The sequence below is a fragment of the Rhinopithecus roxellana genome, chromosome 4 (assembly GCF_007565055.1).
Source record: "Rhinopithecus roxellana isolate Shanxi Qingling chromosome 4, ASM756505v1, whole genome shotgun sequence".
Classification (NCBI taxonomy): domain Eukaryota; kingdom Metazoa; phylum Chordata; class Mammalia; order Primates; family Cercopithecidae; genus Rhinopithecus; species Rhinopithecus roxellana.
Window position 1 is genome coordinate 21,048,524 of NC_044552.1, and position 7,187 is coordinate 21,055,710.

Genomic DNA, 7,187 nt, shown 5'->3' on the forward strand with positions numbered 1-7,187 from the left:
GAAAAATGGGAAGGCCAGACTGCCCTTGAGGTGTGGATCATGAAAATCAAAAGATGTCACTGAGAAATTAACCCTTGTTTTCAAATTAACCATTGTTTTCAAGATTAAGCTTTGTTATACAAACTTGAGCTGTATCGTATTTCCAAATATCTTTTTTTCTGTTAAGAAAATTTTTATCTTTTAGCTTGGCCCAACTTTGGGACATATTCCAAATATCTCAAATGAATGCCAAAAGTCACCAAGGTCTGTTTGTGACCTATTGTTGTTTTCTGGATCTCTTCAAAGCCTGCAGGGTTCACCAAGGAAACTCTGCTGTGCTTAATGGCGCCAACATCTTCATTATGAGTAGGGTAACTAACCACTGGGCCAAAGCATTGGAATCCGACTCCTGGGGTTTCTGCACTCCAGGCTACTGGTTCATACGTAAGCTCATCAACAGCCTAATGGGTTCTTAGTTCTTTACAGGAAGCTGGACACTACAAAATGGAATATTTGAGTCTTCAACCTCTTCCTCTTTATCTCTTTATTCCCCGTGCCTGAAAATGTTGAATACTGTAGAGGACGAATGCTTTGGGGTTATAAAATGTATTAAAAAAACTAATCAAAAGATTCCAGGTTGCAGTGCAGTGGCAAGATCTCGGCTCACTGCAGGCTCAGCCTCCCGGGTTCAAGCGATTCTCCTGCCTCAGACTCCCTAGTAGCTGGGATTACAGGTGCGTGCCAACATGCCCAGCTAACTTTTTTTTGTATTTTTAGTAGAGACAGGATTTCACCATGTTAGCCAGGATGGTCTCGATCTACTGACCTCGTGATCCACCCGCTTCGGACTCCCAAAGTGCTGAGATTACAGGCGTGAGCCACCAAGCCTGGCCCAAAGGTGATTTTAAAATAAATTGTGGTGGCACAGCTAACTTTACCTATGAAGGAAAACAAAGGTAGATCTCTCAAGTGTGTAAGAAATTCAGTTTCAGATAGATTACTGATTTAAATACAAAATGTAAAACAACAAAACATGCAGTGGAAATTAATAAGAGAACTCAGAAGAAAAAGATATTGACTTGGAAACTGTTACATAAGACATATTTGAGCAAGAATGGCTTAATAAAAATATGCTTCTATGAATGTCTACAAAATCACAACAAAAATACAAACCATCTTAAACCAAATGTACACAAATAGGAAATTTACAGAAAAAAATGCATTTGAAAAATAGAAACAAAAGAGTCTGAGTATGAGATGACAAGGGAGTTGCTTTGTCCTATTACAGTATTATTTTCATCAAAACAGTGTCTTTAAGCTATTTTAATCCCTTGGAATCTTTAAGGATTGTAAAAATATTTTTATGCTTTCACACATTGCTTTCCAGTGGTGTTCTAAAATGTTTCTTTACAAATTTAAATCATTCTAAAGCATGTAATTGCCAGCATCTGATGAAATACAAATTAGAGGTGTCTAATGACTCTGAATTTTGTGCATTGGAACCTAAAAGCTAACAACTTGGCAGGTACTAGAATTCTTTAAAAATATATTTAGCATAATTTTATTTAACAGTTGAAAATGTGCATAAATTCTTTTTCTATCTTTAAAAGATATTTCTATTCCACATCTGCCATAGAATTTTAAACCCACTATATTACACGTTTATGCTTAAAGGCTATGACTGATCACACCATCATAACATTCTAAACAGATTTAAAATTGATATATAATTTTTAGTCATTACCAGTAATTATCTGTAATTTAAGTGTTTTTCCTCTGGTTTTAGTTGTTTTTAAATTTAATGGTGGTAGTGTGCAATCAATAAAAAATAAGTGTATAATGTTTAAATACTTATAAATACATAAAAATAAAATTGTGTTGAAAATATATCATTAAACAAAAGAGATAAAACTTCCCACACCCGTTAAACTCATGTGTTTGTGAATAAGAGCTCTGGGAGGGAATGAGAAAGGTATGTAGAAATCGCATGATTGCTTCTATATCTCAGAGAAATCACATGACAGAAACTTAAAAGCCAACAGTAGGTCCCACCGAGATTTGAACTCGGATCGCTGGATTCAGAGTCCAGAGTGCTGACCATTACACCATGGGGCCAACTTACCAACTAATCTCCCTAAAGTCTTTCGTGACCTAGTTCTTCCTTTCTAAAGTCTGATTTGGTTTTCCAATGTCAGCACACCCTACCCTTCGCACCCCAGACCTTTTCTTCCAAGGGGTTCAGAAACTTGGTGCCCCCTCGGGCCTCTGTTTCTGCACTGGAAAAAAAGTGAAGCTGTCGAACAAAACCGAGCCCTTACCGTGTGCCAGGTTTTGTGACTAGTGTTTTGTATTTTTACCTCATCGAACGCTCACAGAACCCTGGTGAGATGCGAACTATTGTCGTTATTTTACAGGTGAGGAGCCTGTGAGAGACCTGAGATCTTTCATTCTGCTTTGTTATCAGATCCTGTTGCTTCACAAAAATCGTCGTTTATTAGGGTGGTGTATGGAGCTTTTAAGGACGTGCATGGAAAGATTTTCCAAAGTCGCAGAGGAGACGTTGGTGTTTACGGAGAACTGAAATAAGTGAACTTGCAAGACGAGACTGGAGGAAAATCCCAGCATTCCTGGGAGCTCAACTGAGGGGGCGAAGGGAAGGGAGAAAGCCCCTCGGGAGTTTCCCAGGACAGCGCGCGGCCCCACGGGCCTCCTACTGTCGGCTCACCAACCAGAAATACACGCAGGGGAGACTCCCAAACGGACACAGAAAAGATTCTCCACCCTTGCTTCGCATAGCCACTTTTTCGCACAAACACGGGAGCCCGTACTGTGAAAATCCACCCCCTACACCACAGCTGATTGCTGTGATGGGTCTCTGGAGAAGTTCTCAGTCGGCCCTACCCTAGCATCTTTATAAACGCCTCCTGGTAGCTTTTAGCTGACTAGGAGCGCCACGATATTCAGTACACATTTAGAAGCGAGTGCTTCAGCAATTTCCTTAGTGGTAGAGAGGAATTCAGCTCTGCTCCAAGTAGTTTAACCTGGATTCGACGCCTGTTCAAGGAGAGCGTGCTTAGTGCAAATTAAATCTAATAGTTTGCAGGCTGGGGCTGGTTTCCGGGATTTCAGATTTTTACACGGACACACCGACACTCTGGAAGTGGTCTTCGAGGACCGCAGGCGCCCTCTTGTGGATGATAAGGAGCACCGCCCCCAAACCCCAGCCCCCGACAAGAAACAAGAAACAAGAAAACCACAACCCAGTAACTCTCCCTGCAAATAATACAGGCTTCTTTTATCAGGATTCCTGCTGGATTTCTTTGCAACGGAATTTTTGCAACTGGCTGTCATTAGGGAAAATCTTTAAATTCAGTGTTTTCTGGAAAGTTGGGTTGGGAGTGTTCCTCAGTCCTAGACTACGTCTGTGAGAAACAAATTCACCGTCCAAACACAAAGAATGGACTCAGAGACCCGGAGAACAGCAAAAGTGAGAGTTTAACAACGGTCTTGCAAGATCGGTTGTCTGATGAGTAGGCACACCCAGCACACTTTGAACAACCAATTTATGTCCTAGTGCGCAGGTCCCTCCCCGGGTTCCTCATAGGGTGAGTACTGTGGGGTCACAACCTTCCCGGATGTCGCCTATAGATTGTTGAGTAGAGGCTTTAGGTGTTCCTTTAGGGTTGTCTTGCTGCATTTTGTTGCAGCCCACAAAAAATTGCAATCCTAGTTAGCTCAGGGGCTCTTCAAGTATTTAACTCATGACCTAAGTAGCTGGGCAGGCTGATAAGAACAGACAAAATGAGCTATTTTGCAGACTAGTAAACTTTCATCTTAGACTGAACTTTGGTTCGAGTAAGGGCAACTAAGGGGCGGCGGGAAAGAGAGAGGGGCCGACAAGCAGGCATCGCTATTCAAGCAGGGGCCTAGTATATCCTGTTTCTTCTGTATTTTGCTTACCTAAGAAGATTTAAGGCACTTTGTCTTAGAAATGGACCACTGTATACATTATTTCCTTCAGGTCCAGGATGGTCAAGGACAGTCCCGTTTGCACAGAGGTGGCAGGAAACTCTCAGGAGAGAGGGTAAAAATCCTCCAAGGGAGATTCCAAACTTTCAAACCGTGGTGGAGACAAGAAAAGTTCCTTAAAACAGAACAAAACAAAACAAAGTCCTTACGAAGAGGATGATTTCAAACCTGAGTGGAGAAAGTTCCATAGATTTCTTGTCCCTCTACATAACCAGCCAGACAGGAATATACTAGTTCAATCACAATTTCCAATGCGAAAGAGGAAAATAGTTCCAATCGTTGTTTTTGTTATTTTTTTTTTGTTTTTTTTTTTTTTGTTTTGTTTTTTTTTTTGAGACAACCTTCCTCTGTCACCCAGGCTGGAGTGCAGTGATGTGATCTTGGCTCACTGCGTTGCAACCTCCATCTCCCAGGTTCAAGCGATTCTTGTGCCTCAGCCTCCCAAGTAGCTGGAATTACAGACGTGTGCCACCACACACAGCTAATTTTTGTATTTTTAGGAGAGACAGGGTTTCATTATGTTGGCCAGGTTAGTCTCGAACTCCTGACCTCAAGTGATCCACTGGCCTTGGCCTCCCAAAATGTTGGGATTACAGATGTGAGCCACTGAACCTCATCCCAATGTTCTTGACCTTGTGGGGTTCCTGATAGGTTTTTTTTTTTTTTTTTTTTTTTTTTTTTTTTTTTTTTTTTTTAAGTGCACCACATGTAGAACGGTGCCAGTCTTGAGCAATGACTTCTGGGTTAGCATAAATAATACATCTATGCTTTTCCTGTGCTATCTCCCATAGCCTTCTCAGACTCTCACTCTCAGACCAACTGTGATGAGAGCAGCAAATTGAAACTCTATTGAGCATGGTGAGAGTAAGCGCTGGGTTCAGAGGTTACTGTGTTCTCCCTGTATTCTCAGAAAGGACGCGGGATTTATCAGCTTAAATCTTTGCTTTTTGGTAGCAATAAAAAATCTTCAATTTAATCCAGAATGTTTAGTTACTACCTTCCAGAGGCTAGGCTGATGTCAGGCCCCGGGCTCCCTACAACCGGTAAGTACCCAAACTAGGCATGTGTGGACTTCTGGACCACTGGCCAAGAATGTAGTGAAAGGAACCTTTCTTCCAAGCTGAATTATCTTCCAAAAACATGAAAAATATAGTGATCTAATCACATACCTCTCATCCCTACTTTAGCTATTAACTGAAAGCCCTCATTAAGACACTGTCATAACTGAAATTCATCCCAGGGAGACTTCTGCTCCAGTCTTGGGCGAAGACTTGTTCTTAGAGTGGATGCAGACTTAGGATCAGTGAAGGAAAAAGAGTGAAAAGAAACTTGTGAAGAAGCAGAGCAGAAAGATGTGTAACCAAATGGAGACAGGCTACCCTGGGTTCCAGGATAATCAAATCACATTAGATCAAAGTTTATGTACTCAGCAAGTATTTTTGAAGTCCTAACATGAGCCAGGCACAATGAAACTGAGAAATGAAAGGTGAAAAAGACCACAGTACTGATCTCTCCCCTAGGAAAACTTGCTGTGTAGAGCAAGAGGGAGAGCTTATTAAATGAGAATTAAATTATGAGGTGGTGTGAGAAGGAGATTTAGGGTGTTGAGGAGACATAGATGGGCATGTAAGCTCCTGTAAAGGGAGTTCAGTGAAGGCATCAGTAAGAAGGTTTGGAAGGTCTAAGTTAATATTTGAAGAATGAGTAAAAGAACTAGCTCTCATAACGTGACGGTAGAGGGGAGGACAAAAGTGTTTTGCAGGTAGAAAATGAGAAGAGAGGGAAAAATTAAGGAATAGAAATAAATTTACCATGGCTGGTGACTAGAAGCTAATTTTAGGCTCTGTGTGTGGCAGGAATGGTGATGGATGAGGCTGGAGATGTGAGCTAGTTAGGGCAGCAATCACTCAAATGTAAAAAGCTGTCTCAAGCAAAAGGGAAAGGACTTGTGTGACAGTCTCTAAGATGACAGCAAGGCCTGTGCACTGATGAGCTGCTACCAGCAGTTTGGACAGTACCCTGCCTGTCAACTTAAAGTGCAGAGGCTTTACCAAAAGAAAGAACTTAAGAAATCTGCAACCAGGATAGGATGAGGTGGCCTGACCATTTGCTAATCCATTACACTTTTCATGTGTGGGCTTGAATCCCATCCTCACTGAAAGCGTTCCATGGAAAGAGTGAAGCCTGGAGGGAGAACAGTACCACTACAAGTTTGTTGACCTCAAATCAGATATTTATCACTTCTCACGTCAGACACCTTTTTTTCCAGTGATGGAGTAATGTGGTCATTCTTTTAAAAACAGGCATTTATTTATTATGCACACATACATTCCTTTCTAGGAATCAAGACATGGGGAGACATTTCAGACAGGCGCCTCGCTCCCATACGTGTCTGGGCACAGGTTACAGAATTGGGGAGTTGTTCCTGGTAGTGTTGATAGTGCACATGGGCTTGCTTCCACAGGTGGTCTCACATTTCTGAGGACTAACATAGATACCACTGCTAAGCAGATACTATGACGTATGGCGGACTGGATTACGAGGAAGCCCTCTAGTTTTGAGAGAAAGATAACTGGGAGAAGTGAAAAAAGAGTCTCGAGAAGGTCCCACCGAGATTTGAACTCGGATCGCTGGATTCAAAGTCCAGAGTGCTAACCATTACACCATGGGGCCACATATAAACCTGCTTGACAACCTTTTCTTCTGACAAGTATTTATCCCTGAGTCACTAGCTCTTAACTGCTAAATATAAAAAAATGGGCTTTTAAACAAAACTGTACTGCCCTCTACAGGAGTATTTTGGAAATGCTTGGGTGTTTTGCTTGTTTCAATAATTAGGGTACAACTGCCTTTCACAGGTCAGAACCAGACATGCTGGAAATCTTGCAATGCTCAGGACAATACTGCATAAAGAATTAACCGTAGGAGTGCACAATTTTTGCAAAACGACCTTGGATCTTTCATCTAGGTTTTCTGGGGCCTTTTCTGACAGTAAAATACGTGCTTCCATCCTTGTTTGTACTCTCCCACTGAATCATCCTCTCACATACAATTGCAATGCTGTGTAGGACCTTGTTAGGGTTTTGACTTTTATTCTGAAATGAGAAGTCACAGCTTGTGGTTCGATGTCCTGAGAGACTCACCTTCAGAATCCTGAGCTACTCTATGACAAATCTGAC

General features: G+C 41.7%; 2 non-coding genes across 2 annotated transcripts; both read right to left on the reverse strand.

The window, feature by feature from the left end:
- Nucleotides 1-2,022: 2,022 nt before the first annotated feature.
- TRNAQ-CUG lies at nt 2,023-2,094 on the reverse strand. Its single transcript has one exon. It is a non-coding gene; the product is annotated as a tRNA-Gln (tRNA).
- A 4,515-nt stretch (nt 2,095-6,609) lies between these two features.
- On the reverse strand, nt 6,610-6,681 carry TRNAQ-UUG. The gene has a single exon. It is a non-coding gene; the product is annotated as a tRNA-Gln (tRNA).
- Nucleotides 6,682-7,187: the final 506 nt, after the last annotated feature.